At 31.8% G+C, this 13,979-nt stretch overlaps 1 protein-coding gene across 1 annotated transcript in view; it reads right to left on the bottom strand.

Moving 5' to 3' along the window:
• LOC143046422 (neuronal acetylcholine receptor subunit alpha-10-like) overlaps window positions 1-13,979 on the bottom strand; it is a 75,779-nt gene that overhangs the window by 47,235 nt on the left and 14,565 nt on the right. The window lies entirely within an intron of this gene.

Raw genomic sequence — 13,979 nt, 5'->3', positions numbered from 1 at the left:
GTATTCCTGCTGTTCCTCTCCTTTGTTTTCCTCTTATTGTTGATGTGTTTCCCTTGGTTTTGGTTTGTAACCCGGATTGTTTTCTTCTCATAAATTTATGACTTTTGAACACCGGTATACTACTGTTGCCTTTATTTATGTCACAGACTTTAGTAAACTAAGCCTTCAACTTTGGCATGTTGGGTTTGTTGTATGAAAATCGAGAAATATACTTTAAATTTAAGATATGTTGTTAAGAATTTTCATAGAAGGGACATACAATCTGCAATAAATGCCCTTAAATTTATCTTTAAATCAATAAATCTCTAATAGAAAAACAGATATAAATCTGTTCATTTTGTTTTAAATCGTTCAAGACAGAGAGGTTATAACATTTCTAAAAAAAAAAGGGGACCGTCTTAAATATTTTTTTTTTTCGTTATGAATTATGAGAATTCTGACAAACAGTCGCTTGATTCCTTTTAAAATAAATGCGTAAAAATTGTTGATATTAGCATTTCGAAAGAATAATAATGGAATAAATTATATAGTAAATAATACGCCCAGTTCTAACATTAAAATTAAAACTCAATTACTCGAAAAGTGTTTTGTGTTCGTACTGGCTTACAAAGGAGCAAATAATAAGGTGGTGGTATGACGTAAATACTACATTGAAATTGTTTAGAGAATGATATTATACATTCAACTACATTTAAGGCCGTACGCTCAACAGGGTCATTTGGTAAATAATCATGCCGCAACCAAAGCTCAGCTTAGGTCTGCTCTGTATATTTGAAGGTCCAATTGCGTTTTAGTTACATACACAGGGGTAAACAAATACCGGTATTGACATGATATTTTTCCATTACAAATAAAAAAATATTCTAAATGTACTGATCAAATTGACCCAAAGGTAATTATTTTAAATACAATCAAGTATCCGTTCCAAGATTTGAATATTCCATTGTTACACCGGACACTCTTCTTCTTTTTGACAGGTTGAAACAGCCTTGATGTGTTTAATTGTCCCATCTCGTTCTACAACCCCATGTATGTAGTCACTTTTTTTTTATTTCAGTGAGTAATATCTATGTTTCTCTGATGGTATCTTGTAATGATAAGAATAGAATCATTATATCCCAGATGGGGATTCCAAAAGAGGGAGAAATATACTAGAGGAACAGTCAAAACTCACAAATCGAAAACAAACTGACAACACCATGGCTAAAAATGAAAAAGACAAACAGACAAACAGACAAACAACATCAAAAAGAAATAACACAGAAAACCAAAGACTGAGCAACACGAACCCCACCAAAAACTGTGGATGATCTCAGGTGCTGCGGAAGGGTAAGCATATCCTGCTCCAAATGTGGCACCGGTCGTGCGGCTCATGTTATTACAAACCCGGTAAATAGTTTTAGTCGTTAGGTTACATTCATGAAAAGGGAAGGAGATCAACTTACTGTGAAATATTGAGCTGATGGTTTGTTTTGCACTATTGCTGTTTCTTAATGGTAAAGATTGGTATATTTCCCTTGAAGTGTCTTTGTTTTGTGATAGTGCATTCCTGGTCTTGTTTCTTTATATTTAAAGAGAAATAGTGTGTTTACTAATGTTGTCTTCAGAAGGTACTCATTAATTCTGTATGTTCATGTATCTCTATTCTTGTATTAGTTGTTCATTATTTGTCAAAATATTGTATTCAATATATTATATAAAGTTATGAGATGTTAATCAAAGTAAATGTATTATAAAAGATTACAATGATCAGTACAAACTTGAATAATAAATTAAATATACATTTTTCGTAGTTATATATCTGAATCCTAACGTCCAAGATAATGTCTATTCAGACAGAAAACAAAATGTATGGAAACCTTGTAAAATATTCAACAAATTACAAACTTTACAACTTTCGACGTAATAAAATGTATCAGTACAAACTTGAATAATAAATTACATATTCATTTTTCGTAGTTATATATCTGAATCCTAACGTCCAAGATAATGTCTATTCAGACAGAAAACAAAATGTATGGAAACCTTGTAAAATATTCAACAAATTACAAACTTTACAACTTTCGACGTAATAAAATGTATTTTCCTGGTACAGCGAACATTTGATAGCCTTTCGTTTACCGATTCGGACAGAATGCAATAAAACTTCGGCGAATCGATTCTTAGTTTGGTAAATGGTGTTTTATTGTCCAATGTTAATCTGATCCGATCTGTATCCACGTTCTTATAATCTATTTATTTCTTTACAATCTGCCAATTACTCTTACTATACCACTTCAAATTGCTTTTTAGGGAAGCTCGATTATGACGCCGATATGGCTTTCGTATACCATTAGCAATTTATTACTTCTAAATTGTCTTGTTTTCTCTAGATCTTTTCGAATCATTTACTTCTGTAATTGGACAATATCATTTTTCATAAGATTTTGATGTTACAAAATAATGAAGGCGGCTCATTGAGATGCGAGGAACGAAAATGCAAAATTCATCTGATTCATATACCTCAATTACTTTCGCTAAAATGGTGAATAAGTTTCTCGACTTGTTATTGATCATACTTGACAGAGTCTTTAACCGGTTTTCATCTCGAAGTTAAATGTCTGCTCTTACAGCACAATTAAATCTTCATTTTATAGTAATGATTCTGTGAAATGCAAGATATATTAAAGTAATATAAGCTTAAAAACTGAAAGTTTCAGTGTACATCAACGACAGGAATTTAAATCTCCAGACGAAAACAAACATTGAATGTACCAGTATAAAACTGTACGTTTCCAATAAACTCTCATAGATTAACATTGAATGTAACAGTATAAAACTGTACGTTTCTAATAAACTCTCATAGATTAACATTGGATGTACCAGTATAAAACTGTACGTTTGTAATAAACTCTCATAGATTAACATTGAATGTACCAGTATAAAACTGTACGTTTCCAACTCTCATAGATAAACATTGAATGTACCAGTATAAAACTGTACGTTTCCAACTCTCATAGATTAACATTGAATGTACCAGTATAAAACTGTACGTTTCCAACTCTGATAGATAAACATTGAATGTACCAGTATAAAACTGTACGTTTCCAATAAACTCTCATAGATTAACATTGAATGTACCAGTATAAAACTGTACGTTTCCAATAAACTCTCATAGATTAACATTGAATGTACCAGTATAAAACTGTACGTTTCCAACTCTCATAGATTAACATTGAATGTACCAGTATAAAACTGTACGTTTCCAATAAACTCTGAGATTAACATTGAATGTACCAGTATAAAACTGTACGTTTCCAATAAACTCTCATAGATTAACATTGAATGTACCAGTATAAAACTGTACGTTTCCAATAAACTCTCATAGATTAATCTTTCAGTATTTCAACTTGTTATCAAAGCACTAAAAGGTTTTCAATATCAATTTTGATGTAGAATCTCGAGTGTAGAATACAACAATGACAGTGAACCTTGAATTTTCAATAACAAGAGGATAGACAGGGTTAATTTTGTCTCACTGTGTGCTAGTTGATCAAATGATGAGAATGCATTTAAAATCAATATAAAATAGGTTAAAACGGTTAAATACTTGAAGACAGTAAAAACATCTGCAGAAATTATATTATTTGTGTGTAAAGAGTAATACATCTGCAGAAATTATACTAAAGGTTTGTAAAGAGTAATACATCTATAGAAATTATCAATAGGTTTATAGACAGTAATACGTGTGCAGAAAGTAAAATATAATTGAAGAGTTATTACACAAGTAAACAATTAGAGATATGTTATTTACATGTGTAGAAAGTACACTATACTAGTGCATAAGAAATGATACATATGTAGATAGTATTATAAAACAAAATGCATGACATGCAGTTTAATGTAGATGTAAGTCTATGACGGAATATAAAATATTTTGCCTAAATTCAGTCTTATTATAATGTAATCAAAAGTATTGGCCACCTTTTTCTGTATCCATATGTCGCGAAGAATTGTCAGATGTTGTAAAGAATATACATAGAAAAGGAATAAAAGATATCTGGAGGGTTTGATTTCTAAAATGAAATAAATAATTTAGTATTCGTTTAGGAAATGAAAATAAAAATGGGATCACCGTATAGGTTTAACTAGGTATATAAAAATACTTGAATGAATTTCATCTTTCATTGTTATCTCCTCTTTAGACGATAAAGATTTAAAAGTTTGAATGATGTATGTTATAGAAAAAAGCAACCATAAGAAACATTCATCAATTTTGTTTTATTTGAATAGAAAGTCTTACAAATAAATTATATTTCTCAATCAACATGGATAATTTCTTAAAAAGAAATTTACCGATGACATGCCGCAATTTACCTTTAAAAAATTATTTAAAATTCCCGATTTACCTTGAGCTTCGAAATTCTAATGCTTTAAGACAGTTAAAAGTAGATATGCATGTATTTTGTGTTGAAGTAAGACATGTGTATGAAAGAGACATTGAAGGTAAACCATGCCATTGTATTGGGTGCTGACAGTAGAACGTTTGCATTTGATGATTGTATGTGTATTAAAGGCGTATGAAAAGTAATGCATGTGTATCTAATATGTCCTCTCTGAATAAGTAACCAAATGAAATATACCTTAATATAAAAGAGGGACGAAAGATACCAGAGGGACAGTCAAACTCATAAATCGAAAATAATATATGACCTATCGAATTATACATATTACCGGATTTGTACTTATACATGATAAACATATGGAGCAGGATCTGATTACCGTTCCAGAGCACCTCAGATCCCCCCGGTTTTCGTTGTGGAGCAGGATCTGCTTACCGTTCCAGAGCACCTCAGATCCCCCCGGTTTTTGTTGTGGAGCAGGATCTGCTTACCGTTCCAGAGCACCTCAGATCACCCCGGTTTTCGTTGTGGAGCAGGATCTTCTTACCGTTCCAGAGCACCTCAGATCACCCCGGTTTTCATTGAGGTTTCTGTTTGTCAGTCTTAGGATTTGATTACCGTTCCAGACCACCTCAGATCCCCCCGGTTTTCGTTCCAGAGCACCTTAGATCCCCCCGGTTTTCGTTCCAGAGCACCTTAGATCCCCCCGGTTTTCGTTCCAGAGCACCTCAGATCCCCCCGGTTTTCATTCCAGAGCACCTTAGATCCCCCCGGTTTTCGTTCCAGAGCACCTTAGATCCCCCCGGTTTTCGTTGAGGTTTCTGTTTATTAGTCTTTATTTTTGTATGTTATAATTTGTATACCGTTGTTTGTCTTATGGTCTTTTTCTTTTCTGTGTCATTGCGTTGTCAGTTCATTCGACAGACGAGTTTGAATGTCTCTTTTGGTATATTTCTCTTCCTCTTGAAACCAAGACAAATAATTCAAGTCAAATTATATAGATGCATAGGCTTGAGATTGCGAGTATCGCTCAGTCCTTTCAAATATCGTTATTTTTTTCTTTATATATTTTTTTCAGTACTATACGTCAATGCGAATATTTGATATGCAGGTTCGTAGCAGTCAAACTAAATAAAATAGTAGAGTTTGAGAATCTTTAGTCATTTTTTTGGACTTCTTCGATTTTTTTCATACGATACAGGATACAATATTTTGCCCTTTATCAACCAATTTACTGTTCATAGAAGATTTCAACAACTTATTAGATGGTCCTAACCAAATCTTCAGAAGATTTTAGATTTCTTTTCCTATAGCTTGAGACCCAGATAATTCCAATGATTAATTAGGGTAAAAGTTTGCATTTTCCCGCTATTTTTGACAAATTAAATATATCGAACAGGAGTTCAATAAAATATCAATAAGTTTGGCAGATGTTTTTAATTTTCAAACTTATAGAATTAATTTAGAATTCTAGATTCTCTTTAACTGCGCTTTACTAGATTTTTATGAACTATAATGATGAACAACTTATACCATGCAATATTCTGTCATATTAATTATCATGGTATTCATTGTATAAGATAACATTGATGAACGACTTATACCATGCAATATTCTGTCATATTAATTATCATGGTATTCATTGTATAAGATAACATTGATGAACGACTTATACCATGCAATATTCTGTCATACTAATTATCATGGTATTCATTGTATAAGATAACATTGATGAACAACTTATACCATGCAATATTCTGTCATATTAATTATCATGGTATTCATTGTATAAGATAACATTGATGAACGACTTATACCATGCAATATTCTGTCATATTAATTATCATGGTATTCATTGTATAAGATAACATTATATAGCTCCAAGTTTTGTTGTACAATTAATTTGATCGTAATAAGAAAGATAATTGGGCAGCAAATGACAATTGCTACAACTCTTTCTACATTTATCATCAATGCCTATACATATAATTACTTTATATATTTATATACTTATGATTTAATTAATGATTCCCAAAACAGCTTTTGTGAAAATGTAGTCACGTCGTTATCACGCTTATGTATGATATATTTAGGGTAACGCGACAGAAAATCAATTTGTACAAAAATCAATTTATACTGAAACTTGTACATTAATAATATGTTTCACTTTCAAAGATTTTCCAAATTTATCTTTAAAATATAATCATTTCATAGGGACATCAACATCGCTTGTAGTACTCTATCAACAGAATTTAATAACGTTTCAATCACTGAGTCCAATCATTGTCACTGATTCTTTTATTCCCTATAGAGTTGTGTGTAACAAATTATCTCTTTCAACACAAGGACGAAAGAATAAAACAAACAGAACTGCGGAAACGTTCACTACGTCATTATATCGTTCAATTTATCAAGAGAAAAAATGAAACCTTCCTTTCTTATTCTTTAATCCAGCAATATAAGGTTATCAAGAGAAACAATGAAACCTTCCTTTCTTATTCTTTCATTCAGCAATATAAGGTTATCAAGAGAAACAATGAAACCTTCCTTTCTTATTCTTTAATCCAGCAATATAAGGTTATCAAGAGAAACAATGAAACCTTCCTTTCTTATTCTGTCATCCAGCAATATAAGGTTATCAAGAGAAACAATGAAACCTTCCTTTCTTATTCTTTCATTCAGCAATATAAGGTTATCAAGAGAAACAATGAAACCTTCCTTTCTTATTCTTTCATTCAGCAATATAAGGTTATCAAGAGAAACAATGAAACCTTCCTTTTTAAGGTTATCAAGAGAAACAATGAAACCTCCCTTTCTTATTCTTTAATCCAGCAATATAAGGTTATCAAGAGAAACAATGAAACCTTCCTTTCTTGTTCTTTCATCCAGGAATATGAGGTTATCAAGAGAAACAATGAAACCTTCTTTTCTAAGGTTATCAAGAGAAACAATGAAACCTTTCTTTCTTATTCTGTCATATAAGGTAATCAAGAGAAACAATGAAACCTTCCTTTCTTATTCTTTCATTCAGCAATATAAGGTTATCAAGGAAAACAATGAAACCTTCCTTTCTTATTCTTTCATTCAGCAATATAAGGTTATCAAGAGAAACAATGAAACCTTCCTTTCTTATTCTGTCATCCAGCAATATAAGGTTATCAAGAGAAACAATGAAACCTTCCTTTCTTATTCTTTAATCCAGCAATATAAGGTTATCAAGAGAACAATGAAACCTTTCTTTCTTATTCTGTCATATAAGGTAATCAAGAGAAACAATTAAACCTTCCTTTCTTATTCTTTCATCCAGCAATATAAGGTTATCAAGAGAAACAATGAAACCTTCCTTTCTTATTCTTTCATTCAGCAATATAAGGTTATCAAGGAAAACAATGAAACCTTCCTTTCTTATTCTTTCATTCAGCAATATAAGGTTATCAAGAGAAACAATGAAACCTTCCTTTCTAAGATTATCAAGAGAAACAATGAAACATTCCTTTCTTATTCTGTCATCCAGCAATATAAGGTTATCAAGAGAAACAATGAAACCTTCCTTTCTTATTTTGTCATCCAGCAATATAAGGTTATCAAGACAAACATTGAAACCTTCCTTTCTTATTCTTTCATTCAGCAATATAAGGTTATCAAGACAAACAATGAAACCTTCTTTTCTTATTCTTTCATTCAGATGTCATCGAAAGGATCAAAGTGAACGAAATAAGCATTATTGCTTCTTTCTTGTAATATATCAAAATTATCAGAGGGTACATACTAATGATGAGTAACAATAGACAGTAAGTTTCTTGTTTTTCAAACAATAGTTTTGATTGAACAATTACAATACATATTCTCGGTATATAAATATTTCCGATACCTTTGAAGAAAGAAATCAGTGAAATTAAATCATTCAGTGTGTATTCAGACAATGAAAATACTTGGGCAAGTCATGTGTTAAATCATAAATCAATATGATAAGCATGACCAAGTCAGTGAGGTTTTTAATTATTGTAATGCTTGCATAAAGGACAGAACAGGACCTGTCTAGCAATTTGGCAATTCGAAACTTGAACAACAAATAAAGCTGTTCAATTATATTGAAACAAGTCAATACTAAAATAACGAACAGCATTGACTATCCATTTTCAATTGTATCTCTAAAGTATTATAACAGAGTAGAACTAAACAACAAACAACGCATATCGTAGGATTTGTTAAAAGTTATCAAAGGTACCAGGGTTATAATTTAATACGCTAGAAGCGCGTTTCGTCTACATAAGACTCGTCTGTGACGCTCAGATCGAAATAGTTATAAAGCCAAACAAGTACAAAGATGATGAGTACAAGTGGTGTGACAGGACCAGAATAATACGACGCAAAGTGGTTCCTGTTTTGCATCAGAACTACAGCTTTTGACATTGACATGGTATTTCGTATGAGGATGAATCATCATAACATGGGGTGTCGATTGTCTCAGCTTTTGACATTGTCTGGGAATTTTGTATGAGGATGAATTATCATAACACGGTCTGTCGATTGTCTGAGCTTTTGACATTGACATGGTATTTCGTATGAGGATGAATTATCATAAAATGGGGTTTCGATTGTCTCAACTTTTGACATTTACATGGTATTTCGTATGAGTATGCATTATCATAAAATGGGGTGTCGATTGTCTCAACTTTTGACATTGACATGGTATTTTTTTTTATGAGAATGAATTATCATAACATGGGGTGTCGATTGTCTCAGCTTTTGACATTGACATGGTATTTCGTATGAGGGTGAATCGTATTTTGTATGAGGATAAATTATCATAACACGGTGTGTCGATTGTCGCAGCTTTTGACATTGACATCGTATTTTGTATGAGGTAGAATTATCATAACACGGTGTGTCGATTATCTTAGCTTTTGACATTGACATGATATTTTGTATGAGGTAAAATTATCATAACATGGGGTGTCGATTGTCTTAGCTTTTGACATTGACATGATATTTTGTATGAGGTAGAATTATCATAACACGGTGTGTCGATTGTCTCAGCTTTTGACATTGACATGGTATGTTGTATGAGGATGAATTATCATAACATGGGATGTCGATTGTCTTAGCTTTTGACATTGACATGATATTTTGTATGAGGTAGAATTATCATAACACGGTGTGTCGATTGTCTCAGCTTTTTACATTGACATGGTATGTTGTATGAGGATGAATTATCATAACATGGGATGTCGATTGTCTTAGCTTTTGACATTGACATGATGTTTTGTATGAGGTAGAATTATCATAACACCGTGTGTCGATTGTCTCAAATTTTGACATTGACATGGTATTTTGGATGATAAAGAGGGACGAGAAAGACAAACAATAGAACACATGACACAACATAGAAAACTAAAGAATAAGCAACACGAACCCCACCAAAATCTAGGGGTTATCTCAGGTGCTCCAGAAGGGTAAGCAGATCCTGCTCCACATGTTGCACCCGTCGTGATGCTTATTATATAACAAATCCGGTAAATAGTATAATTCGGTAGGTCACATTCATGAAAGGGAAGGAGATTGTAGTTACGACGTAAGAAACATATCCGATATCATTTGTTAAACGGTTATTCCATAACGGTCAACCAACTCATGATGGCGGCCGTAAAGTTTACGAAGGGATGATTTCAACTTCACCATTTGGAACTCTTGGTCTGATAGCTTCCTTTTGAGCAGCAACCCTCTATCAAGAAAATCGCGATAGGAAATGCAAGCACGGGAATATCCTATCAATTGTGAGATATATACCCCGTATGCAGGTGCTGCTGGAATGTTGCTACTAAGAAATGGAAAGATCACAATTGGAAAGCTTAAATCATCTCTTTTATCGTAAAGTTTAAATCATCTCTTTTATCGTAAAGTTTAAATCATCTCTTTTATCGTAAAGTTTTGTTTTCAATGAATTACCATAACACGGTGTGTCGATTGTCTCCATGATCAGATGTTACCTTGACTCTAAAGGTAAACTTATCTATGTGAGTGTCCTTTTTGTATCCTAGACATTACTCTGAAGGACTGTTTCATACCTTGATCTTTTCCTAAATATTAATACAGATGGATAAAAGTCAAATCGGAACCTGGTCAATCGGTACCTATAGAAAACGTCAAATAAGGAACTCATTAAATCGACAACTGTTTCAAATCGGAACCTGGTCAAATATGTCCTTATAGAAAAAGTCAAATAGGGAACTGATTTATTCCACATCTGATATAAATCGGCATCTGGTCAAATCGCCACTTACTAGTATTTATAGTCAACTCGACATCTGATAATATTAGATATAATATAAAAAAAATTGGGTTCGGATTTTATATAATAGATCTAAACTATACTGGTAAAAAAGAAAAAGACAAATAAAAGTTCAAAAGTACAGATTGTATTACATTTAACATTTTGTGACATACATTAATGTAGTAGTTAGGTATATTCCATGTGAGTTTATCAGTAAAACTTGGTTTATATTTCACATTTTGTGACATACATTAATCTAGTAGTTCGGTTTACTCCATGTGAGTTTATCAGTACAGATTGGTTTACATTTCACATTTTGTGACATACATTAATCTAGTAGTTCGGTTTACTCCATGTGAGTTTTTCAGTACATATTGGTTTACATTTCACATTTTGTGACATACTTTAATCTAGTATACTCCATCAATCGTTTGATCATTACAGAATGGTTGCATTTTTACATTTTATCACATACATTTTTAAGTAGGTCGGTTTACTCCACATGTTTTTTTAATCATATAGAATGGATACATTTTACTTTAATTTCATGCATTTATTAAGAATGTCAACTTTCTTCAGCGTCTTTTCATCTGTACGGAATTGTTGCTTTATACATTTTATCCCATACAGTTATTACGGAGTTCGGTTTGTCCTACATTTCTTGTTAATAGTACTGAATGGTTTCATTTTACAATTAATCACATACATGAGTAAAATAGGTCGGTATACTCATCATGTCTTTTTATCAGTACAGATAATTTGCAATTCACATTTTATCACATACAGTTGGTACTTTTTTCGGTATAGATGAGATTTCTTTTCATCGATACCGATTTGTTGTATTCTACATTTCATCACAAACTTTAATAAAGTACATCGGTATACTCCACATGACCTTTTATCGGTAAGTTATGAATCCATTTTACATTTTATTACGTACGTTGGTCTTTTATCTTTTCTTGAATAATAAGTTTTTAATTTTATTTATTGTATGTGGTATCAAATGTTTTATCAATGTTTAGAAATGACAATATGACTGAAATCAATGATTTTGTAATGCTAATTGTGCTTGAGACTATTTAAGTAGTTACTTGTTTCTGAATCCATATTGGGAATCTTTTGTATCTTTGTATCAATATTGCGACCATGTTTTATTTTTACCTGAACACGAACTTTATATATTCTTTTCTGTTCTTCATAAAGCTTATAATATATAAAACAAATTATATTGATTTAGTAATGATATTTGTTTGATTAACATTTTATTCATATTGAGATTAAAAACAAATTGATCAAAATCAGGAATATATTCCTTTTTATGTCTATTATGTGTTGAAACTTCAATCCTAGCAGGTAAAATTTATTAGGTTTATTTATATATCGACCGCTGTACCTTTATACAGAAAAGTAATGAACAATACACGATCGGCTTATGTTCTAGGTTACTATATATATGGAATTTCTACAAAGAATGGAAAATGAAAGATATAAGATTTCAAAAACTGTTAAAAAAATCAATATGAATAAAAAAAAGTTGGTATTCTGTATACATTTATTCCTTATAGAACAGTGTATCAAGACAGAAAGGACACATGACACTACGCTGTTATTTATTACTATGATAGCATAATATCGAAAGTTTAACGTGTTCGTATTCAAATAATATTCATTTATTATGAAATTGAAAAGTTATCTCAATTCCGCGTTTAACTTGTAATATTGTAAATGACTATTCTAACCTTCTAACCAACTGCGGATACATTAATTAGGTTAAATTTAATACTAAAAATAGTTTGCTTTCTTTTCTTTTCATTGTTTTGATAGTGCTTGCCTTTGATTGTAATTATGAAGTTATTAATTTTTTAAACTTGTTTTGTTTTTTCTATTCGTTTCAAAGTTCAACTTATATTCAGTTGCAATTGCAAATCGTTTCAAGCTGTTAAATGTGCTTCAGGACGATTAATTTGTAGACATTCTTTGTTTTGAACTGTGATCAGGAATACACGATAATCCTTAGAGAGAACATGATTTACATTCTTCCTGATGTATTCTTCCTCAGTCATAATAACCTTCCATCTTTACCGAACTGAACAAAGAAATAACACGACGGTTGCCGTATACGGCACAGGAAATTCCTACCCTTCCGGAGCACCTGATTTCACTCCCGGTTTTTAGTGGAGTTTGTGTTGTTTCTTATTTATCATTTGTAACTGTTGATGTAAATGTCTTTTGGTTTTTTGAGTCTTTGTTTACTCCTTGGTTTTGATTGTTATTGTCTGTTACAGAGAAAGTAAAATCAAATGTTCATTCTTGGTTGACGCCTATTATTTCCCAGTAATATAGTCTTTGTAAATGGTTCTACTACGAGTGTCTTGAAAAAGAATTAGAAATAAATGCGCACTAATGTAATCCCACATACAAAACCATATTATTTGAAAATGATGTGATGTTTGAGAATCATAAGTGCTTCATGGCTTCAATGAACATTATATCGAACAGTAGATCAACTTATCTTGTTTGTATTTGATACCCAAACTTCACTACATTCCGTACAAACAACGTTACATTACCTGCTCATCTGCCTCTCTCTGTTCGACAAAAGAATGGTCCATTAGATCGACAGTTATGTCTGCAGTGAAAGATAATCGTCAGAAATACTGTGAAAATGTTTACCTGCGTAGTGGTATTAACCATAATTATTTGGATTATAAAAAACTCTAAAGAACTTGTGTATAAATTTAAATCTCAACCTTTCTCTGAAATTAGTTCAATCAAAACGTTGGATATTAAAAAAAAAAAACGTCCAACGAAATAATCCCGATGCTTTTCAACATAAAAATGGTAGCATACGCATAATGCATTTATTACTCTAGGATACCATACGGCATTTTTGGTTAAATACTGAAAACAAACAGGTAAAGCAAGCTACAGAGAGCAACAAGTAATCAGTATATTTCTTAATGACAACACTTGTTGAATTTAGAGGTCAATTTTTTTCAACCAATTGTCGACATTCCTATGGAAACGAAATGAGCACCTCTCTTTGCCGACCTCTTCAGACACTTTTCAAAAACAAGAAGATTAGAGACGCCAGATCATTCAATTTCACATTCAGATATATTGATGAAAACTGTATAAAACCTGTGCCAAAGTAGGGAGGCGGGGCTTATTTCATACACGGTTAGTAGTGGTGTTACGTCCCTTTATATTCCATATTAGGTAAGAAGGGAGGCGGGGCTTATTTCATACACGGTTAGTAGTGATGGTACGTCCCTTTATAAAATAAAAAAAAAACAAAAAATCTGAAAGGTTTCAACAGACGA

This window comes from Mytilus galloprovincialis, chromosome 9 (genome assembly GCF_965363235.1).
Source record: "Mytilus galloprovincialis chromosome 9, xbMytGall1.hap1.1, whole genome shotgun sequence".
In the NCBI taxonomy this organism is placed as follows: domain Eukaryota; kingdom Metazoa; phylum Mollusca; class Bivalvia; order Mytilida; family Mytilidae; genus Mytilus; species Mytilus galloprovincialis.
The sequence above is the reverse complement of the archived record's forward strand: the minus strand, read 5'-3'. Positions and strand labels throughout refer to the sequence as shown.